The sequence below is a fragment of the Urocampus carinirostris genome, chromosome 1 (assembly GCF_059441175.1).
Source record: "Urocampus carinirostris isolate Australia breed hairy pipefish chromosome 1, RoL_Ucar_1.0, whole genome shotgun sequence".
NCBI lineage: Eukaryota > Metazoa > Chordata > Actinopteri > Syngnathiformes > Syngnathidae > Urocampus > Urocampus carinirostris.
Window position 1 is genome coordinate 21,675,892 of NC_142349.1, and position 15,085 is coordinate 21,690,976.

At 39.7% G+C, this 15,085-nt stretch overlaps 1 protein-coding gene across 1 annotated transcript in view; it reads right to left on the reverse strand.

The window, feature by feature from the left end:
• kank2 (KN motif and ankyrin repeat domains 2) overlaps positions 1-14,373 on the reverse strand; it is a 33,224-nt gene extending 18,851 nt beyond the window's left edge. The window contains exon 1 of the mRNA XM_088330004.1: positions 14,229-14,373. The gene's annotated coding sequence lies outside the window, so the exon portion shown is untranslated. The remainder of the gene's footprint in view (positions 1-14,228) is intronic.
• Between the last annotated feature and the right edge of the window lie 712 nt (positions 14,374-15,085).

Genomic DNA, 15,085 nt, shown 5'->3' on the forward strand with positions numbered 1-15,085 from the left:
TTTTAAGAACTTACACACACTTCAATAACAAATAGTACTTACATGCAGTACATTATATATTTATATGTACAGCTCAACTACTGTGGAAAAAAAATCATTTTCTGTGGATAATTTGACTTGTTTTAATATGAATCTATTTTTCAATTAAGATTTGCTATAATTTAAACAGAATTTTGTTGTTGTGTGGAGACACATATTTTTTTCCTTACATTTGTTCTTGAATGCCCATTAGTGACAATTGAAAACTTTTTACAATTTTTTAAAATTTTTATTTTGAACTGCACTGGTGTTGCTACAACATGTTATAATTTTAAAAACTGTAAACAACTGAACAATATAAAACGTGTTAAATTAAATATAATGTGTGTGGAGACTTAAACACTTGATTGTCTTTATCTAACTCTGGCAGTTTTTGCAGTGTTTTGTAGGTTACGACATCATAAAATGCAACTTTTATTGCCTGGCTTTAACTAAAAGGCATCGTTGAGCCGACTGGAATCTCTGAATCTTTACTCTTCTCTCAGTTGCAAGAGATACAGTATATGTAGTTATGTATTAAGATTTCAGTTACTATTGCCAATTTAAGATTGGTTAGTAGGCAAATTAAAATGTGTTCCAGTTAACAAATGTCTTACATCATAAAAAATACCCTCAGTAATGATGGGGGATCCCGTGTGGATTAATGAATAGTTGATAGCTTACATGCAAAATGTATCAAAGAAATGTGATTCACAGCCCAGTCTCTTTCAGCATACTTAAAATGATTCTTCATTTGACTTTCTGCAGCCGGCCTCAAGTAGGACAAAAGTGCAGCTCAACCCCTTTGGCGGTTATCCCATTCAGTGCATCTGCGAACCATGTTAATGGAGGTTAACTCCTCCACTGCCTGCCTTAAATCCATAGCATGGGAAAGTTGTGGGTCAATAGGTGTTGAATTCACGTCTGTAACATTTCACGTCCCATAGTAATCCCAAACAGTGTTATCTAAAAGATGTGATACAGATCATGTATACTGATTGTTTTTGGAGCGAGACCACCCCGAGTAGTCATTTAACATTCTCAGGGTTGTGACTCCTCCAAGTGTTTCAATCTCACTGCTTCCACTCAAACTCAGTCACCTCTCTGCTGTTGCCATTACAAAAGATTAAACCTCAGTATTGAAAAGTCAGAAATACCATCTTGTATAAGGCAGTTTTTCCACCAAGACTCCTAAACTCGGGTATGTTTTTTGAATTAAGAAGAGAAGATTTTATTTTCCGTTAAGACCTGCAAAGTGGGGCCCTGTTGGTTGCCAGTCTCAGTCAACTCCCGTGCTGCCTTCGGTTTGGTAATTTTCCCCCCAAAACTTATTTTTCAATGAGGCAAAGAACGTGTAGTGTTCCTCCCCACAATTATAAAAATATGTTGTAAAATATTCCATGCACTGCGTGGATCTGTCTTGATTCCTCTAGAGCTGTGACGGTCATCGAAGGAACGCTTTCAAAATGGCGAATCCCATTGACACAACATGTGAGGCAGCTCCAAAACAATCAGCAATTATAGTGAACAGCGATTGCATAGTGCTCACTTTTGATTGGAGAAATTGGAGCTTTGCTTACCTAGTCGCTGGGGGCCTTGTGACTGTTTTATCAGAGTTGCGTGCTTCGACCTGCACAAGCTGCGTGTGATAAGTCTAACTGCCTCTGTTAAAAAGTTCTTTCCTTGTTTGCCTTTGTCTCATTTTAAAGTAGGCGATTGTGGCTTTTTTTTTAGTTCAACACTGTGTGTTCCTGTTAGTATAATTTTGTCCTGCTTACTCCCTGTTCGTGTTGAGACTCCCTAGGGCTTCCTGTTTTGTTTGCTCCCGGTAGGCGCTCGTTTGCTGCACACATTGTGTTGTTTGTCCGGCTAGCTTGGCGCTAGCGCCGATTTTGCAGTGTCCCTTGGTTTATTCCCAGCTGGCTTTGCGTTTGTCGCTGTGTCAGATTTTAATTGTTGGTTGCTGGTTAGCCTGACTGGTCACTGCATGTGTTTTGGTGTTTAGCTTTTTTTTTTACATGGAGGTTATGGCCACCTTTCGTTGAGCAGTCCCAAATAGCCCTCTCCATCTGTTATTTTTGCCAGTTAGCCCCTTTTTGGCTGCTTGCCCTTGTTGAACCATTACTCAACCCACCGGCGACAAAATGCCTAGGCATTTTTCACAAAAGCTACCAAAACTTCACTCGAAACACTTGTAACCTCTTGAGCTAATTAACACGTAAACCAATATTGTGATTGGCTTACATGTGTGCCAGTGTTCCTCACATGACATCACAGCTCAGCATTCATAAATGAGACTGGTTGTATATAAACTGCATTACCTCCGAAAATAATTGAAACATACCAATGAAATATATATAGATTTTATGCAAAAGCATGTACTATTTCTTCACATTTTGCATATTTTTGAATTTGGGAATACCTTTAAGGGCAGCACCTGTGATGGAGCAAGCGATAAGGCTTACAACTGTGGCTGCCAAATTCAGTAAAATATTAAAAATGTTGCAGTCAGATAGTGAGCAAGATTGTAGCATGTGGTCGGTCATCAGAGGTATAGTTCACAAAGCTATTAAAGTTGTTGACTAAGAGATAAAAACAGACTCATGTCAGGGTGGTGGATGCCGCCCCCCTAAAACTCTAAACACTGCTTGCAGTGCCAGCAAAAACATTCCAGTCGTTCTGAGAGACACCGCGGATGTGAACAATAAAGCTTCAGCAAAGTTTGACCTGCTTGCGGTGCAGCCAGTCAGTCCAAGTCGAGCGAGCATCGCCTTTGGTGGGAGCCTCTCTGCAACGTGAATGCAATTTTTTTTCTTTGAGCAGCTGCAAAATAAACCCTCACCCTTCAAGCTAAAACCGAGAGCCACAAACCAAATTGCAGTCCACATGAACGCTCTATGATTGGGGACGATAAATCTGACCTCATGTTTTCAACGTGGGGTGTAATAGCAAAATAGGGTGACATGACAGTAGCACAAAATTTAATTAAAACTATAATTGTCTTTAGCTGCTCACCGAGTGCTTTGCACCATTTGTTTAAGGTAAAATGAGATGATGGGTGGAAAAAGTGGACTCACCAACTGACAGGCTTACAGTACAAATGGCCTGGTGCACTTTTTATAAGCTTCATTGTAAAACAGATATAAAAACACAACAACCTATTACATTCACAAAGATGCCATTAATTTTATTATTATAATCAATCGCTTTAGCTTAACGTTTGTGTTAACCTCTGAGAAGCTGTTGATACAGCCTACAGAATCTGACCAAAACCATGTAATCCAAATTTCTAAAACCACTTAGTGCAAACATGACCTCTTATGGTTACAACACTGTTAGTGTTGCACAGAATGTAGCCTCATGCAATTTGTCAATTTTTAAAACCTACTTTTCAATCATAAAAGCTAAAATGGACTTGTTCTAACCTTTTGCACTCTCATACCCTGATAGCCTTGATTACTTATTTGCATGGCTTTGGCTTGGGACAGACAATCTATCATAGGATTTCTGTGAACTGAATTACATTAATTACGGTTCATAACATTATTTTCTAATGTTTAGTATTTAATGCTAATTTACTGTAAAGTCCTGCTTAGACGAGGTGGCGCTGCCATTAGAAATATGCGTTGTTGTCATTTACACTAACCAGTTACTGCTGAGGGATATAACTAGATGAAATGAAATGAAATGATCTGCATTTATATAGCGCTTTTCAAGTCAATGACTTCCCAAAGCGCTTTACATTGTGCTTCACATTTCCCAATAGCGGCCGTGATCTGTGCAGCCATGTAAGGCGCTAACCTGCTTATTGGGGGTATTTAGGGTTCAGTGTCTTACCCAAGGACACTTCGACATGTAACACGGAGAAGCCGGGATTCGAACTGGGATCCCTTTAATCCTAAAACGATCGCTCTACCTCCTGAGCTACTGCCGCCCCAGATGCTGATTTTGGTTTTCATAAAGTTGGAAAAACCTTGAAAAGGGGACAGCGCCCCGTTTTTTTCAGTCTGATTTGTTAGTGAAAGAGCATCGCTATTCAAATATGAAAGGAGATTTTGCGAATACAGTGGAACCTCGGTTTTCGAACGCCTCTCAGTTCGAACAAATCAGAGTCCGACCAAAAATTTCGAGAAATTCTTGCTTCGCTGTTCGGTCAAAAAATCGGAGTTCGAACGCCGGTAATGCGTGAGTGCGTACGCTAGGGTGCGATGCTGAGCGGCGTACGGGTGTTTTAGCCCCTTATTATGCCTCCAACGAAAGTCAGTGCAAGCAGCAAAGTTGCTACCGGTGAAAAAAGAAAAGCAGTGCGTACAACTATTGCATTTAAGTAAGAAATAATAGCTCCACCGTCCACCTGCGCCTTTTGCTGACCACCGCAAAGGTAAGAAATCCTATTTATAATTATTTTCTTTATCCTTTTTTTTTTAATTTTTACACGTTCATGTTAGCGTAATCGTTCGTACGGAAAATTATGATAACGCGAACGTACGATTAGCCTGGGTTAGCTTCACGTTTACGTTAAACATTCAGGGTGTTGGAACGGAGCCCAACATTCAGGGTGTTGGAACGGAGCCCCCTTTCCAACGAACCGCTCACCACTTGTTGTGGAGACCCGGGTGCTAAATGACTTGTAAAACGACCTGATTTTTTTATTTTTACACGTTCATGTTAGCGTAATCTTTCGTACGGAAGATTCCGATAACGCGAACGTACGGTTAGCCTGGGTTAGCTTCATGTTTACGTTAAACATTCAAGGTAAACATTCAGGGTCTTGGAACGGATTAAAACGATTTACATTATTTTTAATGGGAAAAATGATTTCGGTGATCGAACAAATCGGTTTTCAAACAGGGTTCTGGAACGGATTATGGTCGAGAACCGAGGTTCCATTGTATTGACTTTATAAAGTGGCTGCATTCAAGAAGATGATGCAATCTTCCTTCGATACATGTGTCAGAAATTACACATTTGAAGGAGGTACTTTGTAATACGTTTAAGAATTGTTATTGTGGCCACATAAGGTACAAATAATGTAATGTTTGTACTGTAATTTTTTTGTGTGTACATTTTTACAGTAAACTTAAAGTTGTATATTTTCAAGATAGATATATCACTGATTGATATAGTGTACCAAATGAGTTGAAATGCACAAGTATTTGGTTATAGTTGCGTGTTTATCAGGTTGAAACGTCTGACAGTTTTTCAAGTGAAAAAGTCTAAAAGTTGAAACATATAAGAAAATAGATTTTACAACAGTGAAGAGAAGTTTACATTTTTTATTTATCAAAGGCTGACATTCCTTTGTTGAGTATGGAGTGTGTGCATGGGGTGGATGCAGGGTTGGGTAGGGTTACTTTAACTTGATTACTTTCAATTACTTTTGGATTACTCCAATACCAAATATGCTTATAAAAGACATAAGAAACTAAATATGAATAAAATTACTAAATTTTGTGCAGGCTTGGGGAGTAACAGAATACATGGAACGGCAAAAATGATGTTGGCAAGCTGTTTGGATTTATTTCCATTTTGTTTCTGTCGCATTTTATGTTAGTTTTGCCGGAGATCAGAGAGATCAAAGCCAGGAGAGAAAGCTTACCACGTGTTGTGAGTCATCATTTTATTCATATTTAGTTTCTTTTATCTTTTATTAGCATATTTGGTATTGGAGTAATCCAAAAGTAATTGAAAGTAATCAAGTTAAAGTAACCCTACCCAACCCTGGGTGGATGATTGGCATGACGCCGTCGGCTTATTGTCAAACCTCCACTGTTTTCAGTGACCTTTCTAAAGGATCATAACAAGCATTGTTGTTGTTGCTGCTGTTGAGCTCATTGTGTCACGTCAGAAGCATTGCGCTGAGCGTTCGGAGGGACCTGGGTAGCAACAACCTTTTTGCTGGCCTGAACTTTACAAAGGGCCATTCATGCAAGGTCCTCGTTTCCACATCTGGTTTTAATAGAAAATAGGAGGGGCATCTCGGAGGAAGACAGACAGCATGTGAACAAGTGTTTGGCAAGAGACGGCACCTCAAAACAAACAAATACACGCTGAAGTGTTATTTGCGACCCGCATGTGAGAAACTGGTTCTGATGTCTTCATATTCAAGAAACACACGACAAAACATTTAAAAAAACATATTTGTACATAAAACAAGTCCAAGAAACACATGCTTAACCCAGCAAATGATGTGCTGCTTTTCAGAAAGCAATTCTTTAAACTCCAAGATCCCCAGACACACCAACACCTTCTAAATCCTGTTCCTTCTCTACAAGATCTACAAACATAGCAGCAGCCTTTAGGCAGTGTAGTCACGTAACGACTACGGTGGGAGAAATGGGATTTAGCTTCATAACATATGTCTGGAACAACATCACCGATGACCTTTCCAAGATAATTGCCGTTAATACGGTGAGGTCTGATGGAGGAGGGCTTTACAAGAAAGAGGCCTTGCTAACAACCAGATAACTTTCTCTCAATCCAGGAACAAAGAATTAACCAGAATAAATGACGCGAAAGTGAGAAAGTCTCTCAATTAGAACGTTTGCCCACCAGTGTGAATCACTGCATATCTATAACCAATTTCAAGATGAGTAGGCATCCACAAGGAAGATCATGCAAAAGATCACAAGATCAGCTAAGAAAAAGTCAATATGTCATTTCAAATGTCTTGCCCACAAGGAAAACTGTGATTTGTGCATTCCATGTCTAAAAATATCAGACAAAAGAGCTTCCACATCAGGAGAAGAGGCAGCACTTTATCTTTCTCTACTGAAGCTCATTTATGGTCAAGACTTTTGTACCTCGGGGCCACGGATCGAGACGTCACGCTACAAAAGTAGTTACACAACAGCGGGGACGTGTCTATCTGCAGAAGCGTCTATGTCTGCCTCTCTCTTCCATGTGGTAAACAGATGGTCTCGTTCAGTCCACTATATGATATGTCAGCAAAATGTATACATGGCAGAGTAACAACCAGACTGTTAACATTATCGGACCTTAGTGCTCAGGAATGTAATGACCCCCTGACGCGGACAACCACACGGTGAAGTTGTGGCGGGCCAATGGGACGTCGCCACTAGGACACGGCCCTTCTGGAAAATTCCCTGCTCCCCGCTTTAAAAAAGTGTGTCGGGACTGAGGCCGGCGACGTGCTGAGCGTTCTGGCAGTGACCTCAAAGGGAGGGGCCGGGTGGCTCGCATTACTCCTTGAGAAGAGTTAGCGCCCGGCAGCCCGACTGGCTATTGGGTCATTTCAACAGGAAACTGAGCATGGGAGAGGCACCGGAAAGAAACAACCAGAAAAAGAAGAAAAAGCTGGGGGAGGCTTTTGGGGAGAAATGCCCTAATGGGGAGGCGGATTAAGAGCGAAGGCAAGAAGAGGGGGCGACGGCGAGGGTTGTCAGGGGAGGGAGATAAAGACCAGACGGAAGGAAGATGCTTGTTCAAAGCGTAGATGGTGCTCAAAATTCAGGTCCAGCCTTAATTGGACACCAGTCAGGAAGTCATTTCGACTGCAGATCTTGTCAGTTCCTTCCCCCGTTTAAAAAGCTTGCTTCTAAACTAAAAAACTGGATATAGTAGATACAAAACCATTTTGCCTTTGAAAGGAAACCACAACATTCCCCTTTTACAACCAGACTGTGTGTCTAATCGCGATATAGCCATACAGTGGAATGTAATGTAATCAGATTCCAACCTCTTTATATGGTCTCTGCAGCTACTGTGAAAATGAAATGTAATATAATCCAACCATCATTTTTAAGGTGCATTAAGATCAACCACAGGCTTGCAGGAGTACCCATTGTCTACTCAGAAGTTGCAACAAAGACCCCCATTCCCATCATGACCGCACCACTCTCGCGACTGCGGGGAGAGAGTGACAGTGGGACGGCGGGGGCAGTAAAGATTCATGCCGATCGGCCGCCAGTCCATGACTTTAGGGCTCAGATGCCAATTCATATCATTGCGTCTTATACTGTACCGTAACTGGACACCTGCTCTGCTTTCATCCAGAATATCGCTAAGATTGTGTCCTGCTCTTTCGTCATGCCAAAGTCTTTGCGCCCCTCCTCCCTTCTCTCTATCGCTGTCTCTCTCATTTAGAAAAAAATCATTCTAAATGAGTTTTAGACGGAAATGTACAAACAATGCGCCTGCAAATGTGTAATAGAACACTTTCTAACATTTCATTTTTATGTGATACACATGATGAGAAAATAAGTATTTCAGGTGCAAGGCCACCGGTACATGGCAAACTCTAAAAACCTACTTTAAAATATCAAAACGCTGAATGCTGAATTAAGTTAATCACATGAACGTACATTCTAAATTTGTCACGTTTTTCAATCATGTAATGTGGCGGTATTCACCTTTAATGTATATCGTATGTTTATTTTTTGTATATCGTATGTTTACATAAACAAATGAATGAAAAGATAGAATACAATTAAACACAAGAATATAGTCTTGTATTTAACTGAAAAACAAACTTCAAATAAAATTGAATTGTAACTCTACAGCTGGTATATATCTGCCATTTCTTACTTCTGCGTAAGAAAAAAAACAAGGTTGAAAGGCATAAAAGCCTCATATGGGAAGTTGATGGATTTCTTAATAAGAAGTTTCTTACTCCTTTTCATATTAATGAGACTGAATGCCCGCTTAAACTTGACTTAGTACACTGTTGTCTTGGGGCAAGAATTTACACAGAGCTACAGAATCTGCTTTTGTTTGCCCATTGTTTTTTGAATCTCCTGCCTTGATTTTTTTTCTTCTACACATCAAGTGAGCTGGGAAAAAACAGCGAGACGAGGGAAGGCAAATGTCTGAGCGTGGGCTGCGTGAGCATTTGGGAGCGGCCCCTGGAAAGCATCATGCTCTGTGTCGTCTAGCTGATCATGCTGGGTGTGTTTTTGGAAGCATCTTATTGGAACCTCGTCAAACTTTTACTCGGTTGTTTGATAGTAATGGATATATATATATATATATACAGTGACTAGTGAAAGTTCTGGCCTCCCAAGATCTTTTTGTCATTTTGCCACATTTCAGGATTAAAACTTAAGGCTTAAAAACTGAAAGAAACGTTAAAGCATCAATAACATGTGAAACACAATAGTGAAGTGAAACCATTTCTTTGCAACGTTCATATTCAAACCCAAAAAAATGAAAACTAGGTGTTGAAAAATATTGGCCCCCTGTTCACTAAGATGTGCAGACTGACTTTAGAAGTTCCCTGATGACTTATAAATGATTCAATGTCGACCTAAATGACTAACAATGAAAAACAGAGTCAACCGGTGTGTCATTAAGTTTCAGTCAATATGCACCTGATCTTTGATGGGCTCAGATGTCTGTCTAAGGAGACACTAGGAATATGAAGACCAAAGAACACATCAGGCAAGTCCAGGATGAAGTTGTGGAAAAGTTCAAAGCTGGAATGGGAATTAAGAAGAACTTGCAACATTTACACATGTCCCAGAGCACTGTGCGGGCAATGATATCAAAATGAAGAAAGCATAAAACGTTTGCGAACCTACCATGACCTGGCCGCCTCTCTAAACCTTTGGCCCATATCAGGAGAAAACTAATGAGAGAAGCAACCAAAAGATATATGATCACATTGGATGACCTGGAGGCATACACAGATGAGGTGGGACAATCTGCGCATGAGACAACTATTAGTTGTACTCCAAATAAACCTGCTCTTTGGAAAAAGCTCACGTGAAGCAACATGGTAGACACAAATAAAATGTGGAACAAGGTGCTCTGATGAGACCAAAACTTTTTTTGGGGCCCAAATGAAAAGAATTACATTTGGCGTAAGAGTAATGCTGCATATGACTCTGAAAACATGGTGATGGCAGCCTCATGGTCTAGGGTGGCTTTTCTTCAGCAGGCAGGGACTCTGAAGATTGTTAAGAGTTCGTGGGAAAATAAAAGGAGACCAATACAGGGTGATTCTGGCATAACATATGTTGGAGTCTGCTAGACATCAACCCTAAACATAAAGCAAAATCTACTATCAAATCTCTTTAAAACTAACAATATAAAGGTGTCAGGATGACCAAGCCAAATTGCAGACCCCAATACTATAAAACCTGATCGCCATCAAACCTTAAGGAACTTGAGCTGTTTTGTAAGGAAGAATGGGGAAATATTTTCATTTTAAGATGTGCAATAAACTTACAGACAGCCAAAAAGACTTGTGGCTGTGATAGCAGCAAATGGAAGTTATACAAACTATTAACTCAACACCTATTTTTAATATCTTATTTGTTATTACAATATAAAATGTTGAATAGATTTGTTTTCATTTTCACAATTTTGTTTCAACTGTTGATTCTTAGAAAATATTTTGAGTTTGAAGCCTGAAATATGGCATTGTGTCAAAAAAGTTCTTGGGCTTCCGATACTTTCGCAAGGCACTTTATATAATGCATACATCTAGTGGCACAAAAACAACAAAACAAAAACACAAATAATTTATGTGTGGTCAGATGCCTCCAAAGTCTTGTTCAACTTTCTTCTTCATGACGATCTCTAACAGTTTCATTCATTATATACGCTCCATTAATATGTTAATTTCCTCCTCCATGCACTCTCTGAAGACACTCACTACTACAGAAAGAAAGTCTCCTTTCATCAGGAAAAGTTCCACATTCAAGAGATGCAGTGAGCGCAATGTTGCACAAGAACAGATGCTTCATTGTCCAGCTGTGCACCCTGTGGCTCAGCAGTACAGTCAAAAACGTCATTGAAGGTCCTGGGGTATAATTTCATTATTTCTGCCGGCATGGGGATCGCCGTGCAAATGCGGTTTAAAAATCCCACATTCCACTGCAGCCGCAGGCAAGGGGTTCCCAAAGTTGTAACTGGATGCATTACATTAAGGCAAAAGGGATTAGGCAGGGCCCCAAAGAGTCAAAAACAAGGCGGAAACAAGTCGAGTGATTCAGCTAAGGGTCATTTTACCATTGTTTCAAAATGGTTCCCTGGCGGTTTTAGAGTATTTGGGTGAACTCACTTGACTAAGCATAACACAAACTGGGGAGCCGCACTCCATTCTGCGGGACGGAAACTGACCAAAGTGCCAACCGCTGCCATTGGAACGAGGCCCTCTGCACACCAGGATCAATAGGTAATCTTGTTTGAGGCCTTCAAGTGTAAATATTCACATATTTTTGTCGACCTGATTATCTTTAAGTGATTATTCATGGTTGTATTCAATTGCCTGCAAAGACAATATGCGGTGCTCAGTAGATGAAAAGGCTGTTTTAGTCCGTATTCTTTTAAAAGAGTGAATTTAATACATAAATAAACAAGTTTAATATGCACACCTGCTTCAGTCGAAAGTGGTAAGTACTTACTATTTTTGTTTAAATTTAGTCTTTTTAAAAATATCATTTTCTAAGCCTGCCGTGTTTTTCCGTGGGGGATTTTTAGCATGGTGTTTGTTGACTCTGGTAATCCCGCAGTGTGTGTTTACTTGCCAAGCCTAATTTTATATCATCAGTAAATATTCTGTTTGCAATAATTTTGAGTTTCAGTGTTGCTGGTTTCACTTGATTATAAAGAAAACAAATTACAAACAAGAAATGAAATTAAATTATGAATTACATTAATTCACTATATCTCCTCAGTATGTTCAAATTTTGACTTCTCTTCAGTAATTTCAAATTCTCTTGTAGACACATGTTAATATGTTATATTTTTTCTGGTTAATTTAATCAAGAGGGCCTCTCTACAGGAAAGTATTGTAAGTGCAGCCCTTTGAGACCCCTTGTGATTGCGGGCAATACAAATAAACTTGACTTGACTAGAACATCTTGACAGGGTAGGGCGTTTTGGCAGAACACCGGTACCGGGCTGAACTGAAACAAAAACAATGTGCCTTATTTTTTGCTTGAACCGTATTTATTTTTATGTCAACAAATAATATTATGTAAATATATCTCCACAGTTGAACAATGATTGAATCAACAGAACCCTGCGACTGGCTGTCAACCAGTTCAGGGTGTCCCCTCCCCAGAAACCTGGTATGGGCTCCAGGACCCCCGCGACCCAAGTTAGGATAAGAGACCAGCCAAAACAAAGTATTACAACGTGGTACCATGAGTAAAAATAGTGTGATGGTGATATTAAATTAAATGCCTTTTCTTTGGTCATCAAGATCACTCGTGGTCTAGTAGTTACACAGTGGGTTTGCCCGTATTATTAATACTATTACTATTATGTTATCGTTACTTATTATTATTATTGGGCTAGGCCAAGAGAACATAGTCAGACATTAAACCGGTTTGTGGTACAGAAAAGGTTACGGACCATGGGTAAAAATAACCCGTAGTTGACTACTAGTTAAACGTGATAAACGAGTGAACTTTTACATCAGAAAACCTACTCAACAAACTTCCAGTTGCAAAACACTGGTGGAGTTAAATTACCACTCCCTTGTGTGATATTACTGCACTGTTATATATTTTTTTCATTTGTAAGTAACAGCAATTATTTAAGTAATAGGTCGCAAAATAAATTTGCATTACGGTACATGCTAACGGACGTTTTTTTTTTTTTTTTAAATCAATTTTAATGACTATTAGAATCAATAAGAGATAAAAATGTATTTCATCCTGTGATGTATTGCTGTCTCAGAAAGGAAATTGTGTTAAAAATGATCCCAGATGCACATTTCCTTCACTATCCATCCATCTTTGAAAGACCCCCGCCACACCTTCTGGACAACTCAAAGCAGGCGTGGAGTTGGGGGAGGGGGATTAGACCAACATCTGGAAGTTATACCAAGCGGGATAAAGTACGGACCCACTCTATTTCTTGAGCAGCTGAATTAACATTCATAGAAATTCAATAAATAAATAAAGTAATGGCACTGTAAAAAGAAGATAGGATTCATGCAAGGCGAATGGTGGGCCAGGAATGAGAGAACGCTCAAGTTTATGCGGAAATGTTAACAATTCTTCAATCCGAAAAGTTGTTTTTGGCATCTTCAACACATGCACGCGCACACACGCACAAGGGTCCACCACACCCACTGAGGATCGAGCCCTCTAGAACAGTGCTTCTCAACTGGTTTTACTTGAGGACTCACCACCACACCCTTGACCTAAATCAAGAAAAGTATCCCAATTCTAAAATGTATTGATTGAAAAGCTGACCTCATTGTTGGTCATCTTGCCGCTATGGATACGCAAAAAAAAACTGCCTTTACCCCCTTTTTTCTTCTATTTTCCCTTATTTGTACTTTCTCCCCACCCTATATATTTTTACTTTCAGATTTGTGATTAAGGTCCATACAAATAAACACAAACTAACTTAAATTATTTCTTTTTTCTTTCCCTTTCTTTCTTATTTCCGTCCCCCCTTATCTTTTCCATTATCTTGTTTTAGTCTCTTTATTCTGTTTCTCTTCACTGTTGTTTGTTCTCCTACTTTTCCCTTCATATTAACTTATTTTTCTGTTTTTAATTTTCTTCTTATTCTTTATTTTTTTCGGTCAACTTGAATTTGAAGGGCATTATTTTATTTTTGGTTTGAACAAATTTATTGACACTAATAACAAAAAAACAATCATGACAATCACAACAGCAATCAAGCACATTCACAATATTATGTTCCATCTGCTGTCATTGACCCTCAGAGAAAGAGACACTTTTTACTAGGCATTATTTTGCCGAGGCAAAGGCATGCGACACACTAAAAACCCACGGCTCAATTTTGGGTCCCGACCCACCAGTTGAGAACAGCTGCTCTAGAACAATACGCTATGGGATTGATGGGCCAGAACGAACTATTGACAAACCAGACGAAAAGCCATCATTAAACAAAATACAAAGTGACACGTCATATAGAAGAGCATTGTACTGATTAATTACAATGATAATCGATAGGGCGCATATTGAAATCCCCGCTAGCTTGCGGGAAGCATCAATGACCCATTCATCATATGGTTGAAATGAACAAAAAACACATATGAGTTATATTTGTTATTGTTTATTATGAGATAGAATGTGTGATGTAGTAGAGTTGCTTTTATAGAAAATACAGGGAAAATGAATTTTGGGGGGTCGCGGGTACTCAAAGTAAGCTAGCAGCAGGCGCACGGCACGTGACGTCAAACGCAAAGGGAAATAAGAAATTGACACCCATTCGTTTCTCGATAGTAAATTAAATGGAATTCAAAGGCTTTTTCTTACCTGCCCCCAGTTTGAATTAATCCGTCCAGCCGTCTCGGCCCGGGAGCGCTCACTGACAGAGACAAAAACACAGGCAGAGCGCTCAACTCGCCTCCTCCTAACGACCGCTCCTCTTAAAGGGCTAGCAGCACCCATTTCGGGCGCTGAGAACATCCATTGGCGGCTGCTTCACATTGGATGATGAATCCAGCCCGCGATCACTGTCTGATTATGTCAGACAAAAAAACAAAAGAAGCAAGTCTATAGGTCATTTCTGTCAAAATGTATTATTATAGCAATTAATGCAAACCATATGCTCCTCCCGGCTGCTTGAGGACAGTCGATGTGTAAAAGTGATGAATACAGAATGCCAGACATGGGACCAAGTCACACATGTGCAAGTCTCAAGTAAGTCTCAAGTCTTCACCTTCAAGTCCCAAGTAAGTCCCAAGTATTTTTTTCTTGGGCAAGTCAAGTCACAAGTCAAGTCCCGAGTCTTAGATTGCCAAGTCCAAGTCAAGTCACAAGTCATAAAAACAGCGACTCGAGTCGACTCGAGTCCAAGTCACTAAGTCTCAAGTCCCCATGTCTGCAGAATGCGACCATAACTAAACTAGTACCAGAAAATAGGTTCATTTGTGACGCCCTTAATCACGCTGAGTCTCAAAGTGCTGCACAGACCTCAGATTATTGGAAACCACAGACTATTATTACACCATCCCCTGATCTAAATTCCTACATGAGGGCAAGGAAAAACTTAAAAACCTCAACATGAGGAAAATGAAGAAACCTTGATAAGGGACCGCACATGAGGTAATCCCCCTTCCAGGATGACCAGGTTGCAATGGTTGCTGCAATAACAAATTATCAACATAAAA